Source organism: Cupressus sempervirens, chromosome 2, assembly GCF_028749045.1.
Source record: "Cupressus sempervirens isolate cs-2001-9-10 chromosome 2, ASM2874904v1, whole genome shotgun sequence".
Classification (NCBI taxonomy): domain Eukaryota; kingdom Viridiplantae; phylum Streptophyta; class Pinopsida; order Cupressales; family Cupressaceae; genus Cupressus; species Cupressus sempervirens.
The window spans coordinates 284331923-284343140 of NC_143119.1; the positions used below are offsets into that span (position 1 = coordinate 284331923).

The 11218-nt window shown below is 34.8% G+C and overlaps 1 pseudogene; it reads left to right on the top strand.

The window, feature by feature from the left end:
* Nucleotides 1-7523: 7523 nt before the first annotated feature.
* LOC149572173 (uncharacterized) lies at nt 7524-10791 on the top strand (annotated as a pseudogene).
* The last annotated feature ends 427 nt before the right edge of the window (nt 10792-11218 follow it).

Genomic DNA, 11218 nt, shown 5'->3' on the forward strand with positions numbered 1-11218 from the left:
GAGTGTGTGGGGATGCACGTGCTAGCATGTTTCCTCTTTGTCTGAATTCTAGGACCGTTTGGGCCATCCCCCTTCCAAGACTTCTTTTCTTCAGGTTGCTTGGACTATTGGCCCTTCCCTTATTTTATGGCATGTTTGGCTTGAGAGGAATAGGAGGATCTTTCATGATGCACAATTTGAGATCAGACACCTATGGGGGAAAATTGTTAATTCTCTTCATGAAACACTTCTAGCTAAATGTGACATTGGTGGAGCTTTGGATCCTAGAGATGTTGGTATTTGCTCACGCCTTTCCTTTCCTCTTCAGAGCAGCACTCCCTCGGTCCCCCACAATTACTTTGGGAATAGAGCTAGGCAACACTCTCAGCTTGTTAATCGTGAGGGGCATTGGTCTCCTTTTGAGGCGAGCATTCTTAAAATCAACACTGATGGTTCTTCTTAGGGAAATCTTGGTCAGGCTGGTATTGGGGGAGTTGGGTGTGATAGTTCTTGTGATATTCAGTTTTTATTTTCTATATACAAGGGTTACCATACTAATAACTTCATGGAAACCTTGGCTATCTTGGTTTTAGTGGAACAATGCTGTCAACATAGCTGGAAAAGAACTATCTATGAGATTGACTCGTAGGTGGTTGTGAATTTATTGAATAGAAGGAACCTTGTGCATGTGGATTGGCATTTGGCTCTGGTTATTCAATAGATCATTCAATTATGCAATTCTCTAGATTCTATGTTTTTTATGCATATCCCTTGTGAGTGGAATGGTGTGGTTGATTGTCTAGCTAAATGGGCCTCTGAGCATGGGTTGGCTTGGAACATTATTGATCATAGGATGCTTCCCCTTGATTTATCTCAGATGCTGGGTCCATAAAAATTTAATCTCTATGTATAAAAAAAAGGAGTAATCCACGTAATACTTCTCCATCTCAAATTTGATCTATATTCTTTATATAAAGTAGCTGAATCATTATGGCAAGAAAAAGTCTCATTCAAAGAGAGAAAAAGAAACAAAGATTAGAAATGAAATATAATTTGCTTTGCCAATCTTTGAAAAAAGAGATGAGCTAAGTCTCATCACTGGATGAAAAATTGGAAATTTATAGAAAATTACAATCTCCACCGCATAATAGTGCACCTACATGTCTTCACCGACATTGTTTGAAGATTGGAAGACCCAGAGCCAATTATAGAGACTTTAAATTATCTGGATATATAATCTGTGAAATGGCTCACACATGTTTGTGAACCTATCCATCCCCTAACAGAATCTCTAAACGAAGTTATTATTTTTCTGAGTATCGTAAGAAGCTCATTGTATGGGGAGGGGTTAGAAGGAAGGGATGAACTTATGCTGCAAAAAGAGTCTTCTTTTTTATGCTTTACTTCATTTAGAGCTTCATTTTGTCCAGCAACTGGCGACTATTTCGTACCCAATAAACTTTTGGCATGATTTCCAAATTTTTTAACAATCTCTCTTATCAAAATAAAACTATCCTTTAGCCTTAGAAAATACAAATTATTTTGAATATGTTCCCAATGATCTATTTTAGGATACATGCGTACCCTCAACATAGCAAATCGACTACCATTATTGGTATTCCACCAAAATCTATTCATGCAAATAAGAACTTCGAATTGATAACGAGGCCAAAGAAAACGTCTTATCTTTTGCCTTGTATCTACGATCAGATGTTCATTTTTTTTCATTAGACCTTGGTCATTTGGTATCTCTTGACTACTTAATCTTACACTCTCATCCAAATGGTTTTCCAGATTCAAAAGATTCAAAATTCAAAATTCTCTGCGACGTCTTGGAAGAAAAAGATCTTCGAAAAGGAAAGAACTTGAAATTTTTTCATTTATTCTTCGTCGTTGAGATCTATCAAAAAGATTGACATTAATCTTTTTCTTCTTTAGTTTGAATAAAAGACTTGCAATTTTATATACAAAGAATTAGTCATCAAAGTACCCCAGTACAAGTGGAATAGATCTTCAAGCTACCTTGCAAAAAATTCTACGTATATCATTATGTTTCGGGAAGACACTTTTCAGATACAATATAGTATTCAATAATTCCAAGTTAAGATCTCCATTTTCGGCATATGGAAAAAGTTAAAACTAAGTTAGCTACCATAGTTTCGCTACCTAATTTTTTCTTATCAAAAAAATGAGCCGCATGTCTAAACTTGGAAACCCAAGGAGTTAGTGGCTGTTTTTCGAGCTCGAATTTCATTCTCCAAGTATAAATATTTTTGGCCATTTCCTGATAGGCTAATTTTTCTTTTTCTAATTGTGGTTCCACTACTTCTTCTCCCCTAAGTTTCATCTCCTCCTTTAACTCTTCCTTCCTTGCAAGGCATTTTGCCTCCCGTTGGAAGAATTTCTATTCTTTTAGATATTCAGTTTTGGCAGTTCTGAAATCTATCTCTTGTTCATCAGCTTTCTTGGGTTTGGTCTTGGTTTTGGAAGGTTTGTCTACTTTTTATGTCTCGTCCAATTTTGATTTAACCCAGTCCCATGCTTTCTTATCACCCTGTGACGCTTTCTTAGCATCTTGTCTCAAAAAATTCTCCTTTATTGCTATTCGGACTTCTTCTTTTTCTCTATTGATTTTATCAATATTTATTTTTGAATGATAAATATCACAGAAGTCTTGAACTAGAAAATCTCTCGATTTTTTTTATCTTTTCGAATTCGAAGATTTACATTTCCGACTTAATGCCATCAATTTACATCTCCTCTCTTCTCTTTTTTTATCTTTTTCTTTTTGGGCAGCTATTTTTGCTAGTTGTCTAGCTCTCTGTTCCTTGAGAAGTCTTTTCTTTGATTCCCACCTTCTTTGCTTCTTATTTATTTCATCTTCTACTTTGAATGTCCTTGTCAATCTATCGACTTCTTCTAGAGAAGTGGCCGCCTCTAATTTTTTGCATCGTGCTTCTCTTATTTGAAGTCTCTCCTCTTTTCGTTTTCTCCGGGCCTCCTTAATTTCTTGTTCAGCCGTGGCTTTTCTTTGCCTTTCCTCTTCTTTCTTTCGAAGACTTTCTATAACGAAAGCATCAACATCAAAATCTTTTGGTATTTGGATTTCTCAAAATTTCCACATTTCTTCAATCTATCTTCTTATGATATTCGAAGGAAAAATGTCGCCAAGTTTGTTTGCATTTTTTATTTTTTTCTAAGATCTGGGAACAACTAGAATTGGAATTTGTAATATCGACTTTTCTTGTAATAGTTATTTTCAGTTGCCACGTAAAATTTATCGACAGTCATCTTTTTCTTTTTCTTTTTGGATTTGGAAGAATCACAATTCTTTTTTTTCTTTTTGGAAGAAAAAACTTTTTCCTTGTGTTGTTCTACTCTCTTTGGTATTCAATAAAAAAATTACCCCTTTTTTAGTTACTCTAAAATTTGTTTGAACTAATGTTGTTATTTTGGGGTTAAACATTTTCAACTCTGCTAGTTACTTTAATGGCTCTCAATTTTTTTGATAATGAGCCCATTACTTTGAAATGTATAACTTTGGATAATGAGCCTGTCACTTTGACGGGTCTCAAATACTGATAAAGTATCTGTTACTTTGACAGGTCTCAAATTGGGACTTGTTTTGTCCATACTGTAGTATAAAAAATGACCAAACTTTAGCGATCAATTGGAGGAGTCACTAACTATCAATCTCAGGGAATTCTATATTATCAATAAAAATAAAATTTGAAATAGCATATACTAGGTGCAATCAATCATTGAAGTGTAATCACCACACTAATCACAAGATGTCTCATCTTGTTACTGACATATGCACAAGATTTCACTGTCAACAACGTGGTATCCTTGATGGATCTGCTGAACAGAGGCAACATTTCTATCTCTATAGCCTCAAATAAGTGGAATACATTGTTAAGGACCAAAATCATTATAGTCATTGTAAAGTTCATCTCAAATATTAGCAAAATCATCCATCATGGGAAGTAGATTCACTTCTTTATTATTCTCAACAATTGGAGGCTTATCAAATATACCAATTGACATCTAAGCAATATCAATACTCATCAAGTCAATGTTGGTTCAGTAAGATCTACATCAGCATTAGAAGAATCATTGTTATGTGCAAGTACATTTTCTCCATCGATAAAAAATTAACTCTCTTATAAATTTGGTTAATATATAAATTTTGGATCACCACCTTGAATTTACCTTGAATGATCTATTCATCCATGAAATTTGAATTTTGGCAAACTATTACCTTGAATGATCTGTTCTTTTTTTATTTATGGAGCAATACCTTGGTTTAGCTTGTGCTTTGAGGTTTTCTAGCATTTCTGATATTTTGAGTGACATTGCTATCGAGTACAATGATTTGATCTATTCTAACAAGGCTAGGAAGATTCAATTACAACATGATTTGTTCCTGCAATTACAACATAAAAGATGCATGCATATGTATCCATATAGTTAATCATTAGGATGAATCAAACTGAATTATATTCATAAATACATTGGGGGATGAGACTTGAAAGGTCCAGCTGAAGCCATTTCTACACCATGTCGTAAAGTGGATGTCTACCATAAGAGATGAGACATGAAAGGTTTGCCTAAACCCATTTCCACCCCGTCTTGCTTGACTGCTTGACCTGCTTCCCCAACCACGTCACATCTCCCTATAGACAATTATCATCCTGCGGAATTAGGCAGAGGTTATAAGGGGTTAAGAACATTAAGAATACTTGAGATACTAAGACAAGTCGACTGGACTTTGTCTATAAGAAGTTGCATTTGCTACAACACATAGTCCTCCTTGTTGTCCTTACATAATGATATCTAGGATATCTAATTTTGCTTGCTTTCATGTTTGGTATTGATAATGAAAAAAATCTGCATGAATTTAAGCCTGCTACTTTGAACAAGATGAAATTCACCCAAAAGGATTAATTTCTATACTAGTATTTTGCTGATGCAATTTCTAACTCAAAACATTTTATTCATTTCTTGCCCATTTCATTATGTATCAAAACCTCCACCATTCCCAGTTTTCATTGTGCTTGTTCATGTGTGATAAAGCTTTTGCTCCCATGTTTCTACCGAAGCCCAAAACCCATTTCCAATCCAAATCCTCAAATTTCTGAGCTAGCACAACTTTCTCAGACCCCCAATGTAGCCAACTTGAATAATTAAAAACATTAACCAACTTTCAACAAAATAAATAAATGCATTGGATCAAAACATGGCAGTTGACTATTTCTTCAGGGCCCGTTATACAATGACCTAGATCCACAGTTCAGAGACGAGCTTTATTTGAAACCCAAAAATTTGTATTCGATGGGATATTTGCATTGAGCTTGCCAAGTAGATAAGCATTATTGACACCAACTGCACAGAAGGTCAAAAAAAGAAAGTGATATCTGATATCCCATGCACATGTGGAGGTGTTACCACACTTAAAAGGAGGTCATGACCTCTACTCAAACTTGTGATCTGATATCATCAAAGACTGTACCTATTATTAAATTGGTTTCATATTAACAATATCTTCATGATGGTCCCATCTAGTGCATATTGCTTCCCTACATGTGCATCCTTATCTCATGCTGATTTCGTTGTGTTAAACCCCCAATTATCTATGGTGATGTCAGCCGTCCAAAGCCAATGACTGTATTTTGGTCAAAGTATTCCCAAAGTCTTACTAACTGCCCAATAAAGGGAATGCTTACTAGTCCTGTGAAAATTCTGAATTGGTCCTTTGTAAGAAATGATCAACCGAGGTAAGGATGATATATTATTGACTTTTAATTGTTATATACCATTGGAGTTGATTTCCTACTCATTATTTCTGGTTCTTTTTCTATTATGTTGAATTGGTCAACAATATATAGGAATTGTGGATGTGCTTTTTTCAGATTGCCACATCCAAAACTAGGCAATCTGTAATAATCTCTACTGGATTTAAGTTAAATTATTGAGCTAAACATTGTCAAGAAATTTCGTCAAACAGTTTGTAATACCTCCAGCATTTGAGAATCACATCTTATGGTTTCACTCTTTGCTATTCATGGGCTTAAGCTTAGGAACATGCCAAACAAGATGCTAACACACTCAATCTAATCTAGACTTTGAGGCTGAATACAGGCTTATAACAACATTATATTCGTACTAGCATTTCGAAGTACTTAAACTACGGTCTAAAAATGTGATTCATTCATTTACTAGCATCAGATTTAATCAATGAACATTACAGAGGAAGGAGAGAATGAACAAACCCAACTCTGATGGATGCTGTTAGTGTGTCTTGGAACCAGTAACCACAAATCAAACCGCCATTGATGCCAGTACACAGCTCGACTGTCATCTACTGCTGGAATCTGAACATTGAAGAGAACCCGACTCCTACAGAGGGTGTGATTAAGCCGTGACCATTAGGAGTAGTTCTCTTGAGTGAGTCAGTCCCTAAGTTGGTGTAGGGGATGCGACCCAGAATGTCTCCTCACTGAAAGTCCAGCAACCAATGACTTTTCCCCTAGTTGTGAAACCTGAGACAACTGCTATGGAAGCCCAGCTCCTATGTTGTCTGCTGCAACGCGCAGTCTCCAGAATACCATGGCGATGACAACCCGTATGGTGACGCCTGTCTTATATATGTCCTCCAAAAATGAGAAGGGAATGTTTTCGAATGGTGAGGGGCATATATTTTAATAGCATCAGCCTGTGACAGTAATACAATGACCTTACTAGACTATAGAGTATATGTCAAACCTTGGAAAATTACATGCGCTCACTTGCAGTCCTGAATCTGAGCATTGTATTACGTACCTAGCTAACTACTACTCACACATATTGTTGACCAATCAATACATTCATATTTTTTTTAGTTAATTCCGACTATACTTACCTCTAATCTGACCAACTAGGGTCAATATCCTTCTTTTCCAATTTAAAATATAGAGAAATAATGCAAAAATTTAGGATGTGTGTTTTTGCAACATCTAGACTGTCTAAGATGCTAGAGAGTAAGGACCAAGATCCATGGTTGGTTCTGTAGATCTACTCATACCGGAGATATCTCTACACGATTGTTTGGGGTTTGTGGATACTCATTGTTTGGAGATTTTATGATCAAGACAAAACAACATCACAGATTATAATCATACTCTGAATTCTAATTTTTTGATCTGATATTGAGCAATTTGTCTATTTGTGTCTCCTAATCAATCTTTAACTGTAAATTTCAAACAAAATATTGCAGGGAAGAAGATTATCTAGAATAGTTAATGATTTGATCAAGAAAATGCCTTCAAATTATTTCGAACTTCTGTTGCCCAATGATACCCAGCTTTGATACAGATTCTAACTAGTTCTTTTGTTGCACTAGTGGAGTCTTCTGTGATTTTTGTTATAAAGTTCAATCACTATTGACATCCATAAATTCTCTACTCAAAATACACGTCTTGAATTTGGTATATTGGTCTAAGATATTTGAAAGGTATGAGCATTGCTTGTGCTAACTCGAAATGCATGTGTCTTTGTGAGGTACAATGAAGCATAAATTGTTTGTTATCTCATTGAATAAACTTGCACTGGAAAAGGATATTGAGGAGGTTATTATTTTATGAAACGTGTACTTTTATATAAGCAGAAGTGATCATTGGTTCATCTTTGATGATTGGATTTTATTTGGAACTTGCAAGTCTTATATCATACTCATCATGTTTTCTTTCTCTTTTACTATCAATAAATATATGGGGTGGGTAAATTGAAATATTATGGTTCCTTTTCTAATATTTAAGACATGCATGGTACTAGTAATCTTTATAAAGTCTTTCACAAGTACGGAATGCATTGGTCAATAAGCAATATGTATAATTGAAATTTTATAATATTGGGCATGGTAGTTTAGTGTTGATGCTCACATAATCCTTTATTTTTTTGACAGATAGATCTTTGTTGAATTTGGTCCTATTGATGACATAGATATCATGAAAGATGAATAGAAACAGAACAAAGGTGAGGCAACTTTTACTATTTTTAATAGTTTGATTCATAAAAATGTTTCAGGGTTGATATTGTCTTTGTCAACTGTTAAATTATTTGTGCAGGATGTGCACTTGTTAACTAGATAAATGGATGTAGCAGCTATTAACAAATTACATGGAGCTTTCACAATGACGGTAAACATTGTGTTTTCAATTGCTAATATTTCCTTCAGTGGGTACGTAATTTTGATATAGTTCTCAAATGTAAACTACATTTTAGCCTTGTGAAAATGTACTTTTTTAGGGATGCAATCAACCTTTGACTATACGGTTTGCAGAGCCTAAAAGAGCCAAAGTTGGAGATGCAAGGTACAAACTTCTATTTATCTTGTCACCTAAAACATGTTACATCAATATGTATCTTGAAATACTAGCGTATTCCCAACTTATTTTAGGTGTTAATTTTTTTTGTTATATTATCTAGAAATGGCCCTATGTTTGGAGGACCAGGCTTTGGTGTTGAACAACAGAGGTCATTTGGATCCAAGTAAGCCATCAATAATCTAATGTGTTTGATTTGGAGGCTTCAAATAATGTATTTAGTAGAATCATTTGTGATTCTCATGTAGAACTATTGTGAGTGGTGGAGGCCACATAGGAAGACAAGGTGCACCTAGAAACTGGTGGCCCATGGGTGTAGCAAATATGAGAATACCATCCCCACAAGTTGGATAGCATCCATATGGCAGGTGATCAACTCCTAGTGGAAGATTATGACTTGTAGGAGGACATTCACCATTGGTAAGGCCATTCAAGTATTACTTTGTTGATTATATTATTAATATTTGGGAGTTTCTAGTAATCTTTTTAAGGAGAGTTGTATCATTGTTTAATATAGACATCAATTGTGATGTATAGGTTGGATCTATTAGTGGCCCCCAGATTTCAGTAAATGGCCCTATTGAAGGGCCTCTTCATGTGTCAACTCCAGTAGGAGGCTCTGTAAGGGTGACTACCCCTTCTCTGTAGCACGTACATTTTTAGATTTTTGTTTTTCTTTTTTTGTATCAACCAATCGGTATGATACATTTTAATTTGATAAGTTTTGACAAGGATTTTCATTTTTTGGTTTCCTGTAGAAATGGTTTGGATAACTTATTTTTCTTATGACATTTAGTGATGTGTTGGATGGTGTCCTTGATAGGGCTATAATTCATCTTCTCTATAGTATCAGACTCAAGTTCAATGTTGGTTACCACTAGTACAACAAACACACCAAATGCAACAATAGTTGCAACCGCCATTCCAAAATCAACATCAATCCACACAATCTTATTCAAAGTTGCAAAAATTGCAGCGATTATTGAATTTGCAACAATATGGTCAACATGTGCAATCCTATCAACTACATAGTCAACAACCAACACAATCTCAATTAAAAATGTAGGCCCAACCATCTTTACAAAAATATCGTCAACATGTGCAACAACATTCACAACCACATGCCCAACAACCCACATAATTTCCTTCACAATTGTAGGCCCAATAGTCTTTTCAATAGTATGGTCAATAGTTGCAATCTTCACAATAATATGTTCAACAAATCCCATTTTTCCATGCACCAAATTCATAACAACCATCTTTAATATGGGCAGTTTCATGTTTCTAAGTCTCTAATCTAGCCAAATGTTGCTTCCTCTCTTTAGCAAATTCCTTCCCAACCTCAGTAACTATCACAATAGCATTTGGTGCAGAAACTATCACAACAACAACTCTCTAGTCAACTATTACAATAGCAGGTGCCTATTGTGCAGAGCAATGTTCAGCCCCAACAACACCTTTCATTTCAATAATAGATCTAGTTGCCTCTAGTACTAGCACCTTTAGCATAGGCCTCAACTCAATCCCAACAAAAACCACTCTTGATGTGCCCTCAGCAAAAGAAAGTGCATGATAAACATTGTTAATAAATGTAATGACTCAAACTAGTTCAGTGAATGTGAAATATCTTAAGAATACTTATTCATGATTTTCATTTTTTAGGGTTATTATCAAGTGACTCCAAAACAATAATCTAGAGTGCAACAAGTCAGTAATGCATTTATGACTTAGATGTTGATTTATTTAGATTTTTTAATGTGGTATAATATTAACATTTTTATATGTTGTTTATAAAGCCATGGAGATTCTTAGCATAGTCACAAAGAATTGTGACAACTAGCTCCGCCAGTGCACTTTATGCATTTGCTGAAACCAAGACTAATATAGTTGTCACACCAGTTAGTGCCCCTAGTTCTGCACCGTTGACTTGTGTCTGGATAGGGCATACTTCTCCAAAGGGATACAAGTATTATTATAATAGTGTGGCAGGTGAAAGCAAGATTCTAAGCAACATTCTTTTATTCAATCTTATTAGCTTCACTTGAAAATTTGTGATTAATGTTAGACATTTAAATTATGCAACTTGCTCAAAAGAGGCCACTCTTTTCACTTAAAATTCTATCATTTGAAAAAACACTGATATAGTTTCATATGGTTTCCAATTTATGTTATCTTGTAATTAGTAGTCATGCTGAAAAAATTTGAGCAACAAAAGAAACTACCGCATCCTCAGCCATAGCTACAACAACCTCATCAACAACAAAAGCCTCAAATGTTGCAACCCCAACAACAACAACCTCAAATGTAGTAGTCCAATGCACAACAACAACAACAACTTTAGCAGACCCAACAACAACATCAACCTCAACTACAGCAACTTCAGAAGCTCATTCAACCTTAATTATCAACTATGAGTTTCCTTTTATATGATGTTCAATGTGGACCATAGTAGTAAAATATAACAATAATTTGGTTCCTAAAATTCTGGTATGAATTTTTACTCAAAACTTTGAGTTAACCAACAAAATAGAGCAACTAAGTTTTCAATAATGTATAAAACCCCTTTAGCCTCTCTGACATGGGATCTTACAAGTTGTCAGCTCCAAAGAATATTGGTGGAATTAATTGTCCAATTTTTAAAGATAATTTATTTTAACAATAGAAATATAATTCATGCCTATGGAACACTTTGCAAGCTTATTTGTGCTCATTGATGTAGCTTCAAGGAAAATTTTGAAATTTTTTGTATAAGTAATTATTGTTTTAGTGTTCTTGATACATTTTTACTTACTTCCTTTTCGCTACTATTACTCCTAAAATTAAACTCTTTTGTGCCTTATCTATGCACAATGTCATGTGGGCTTAGTAGTCTCCAT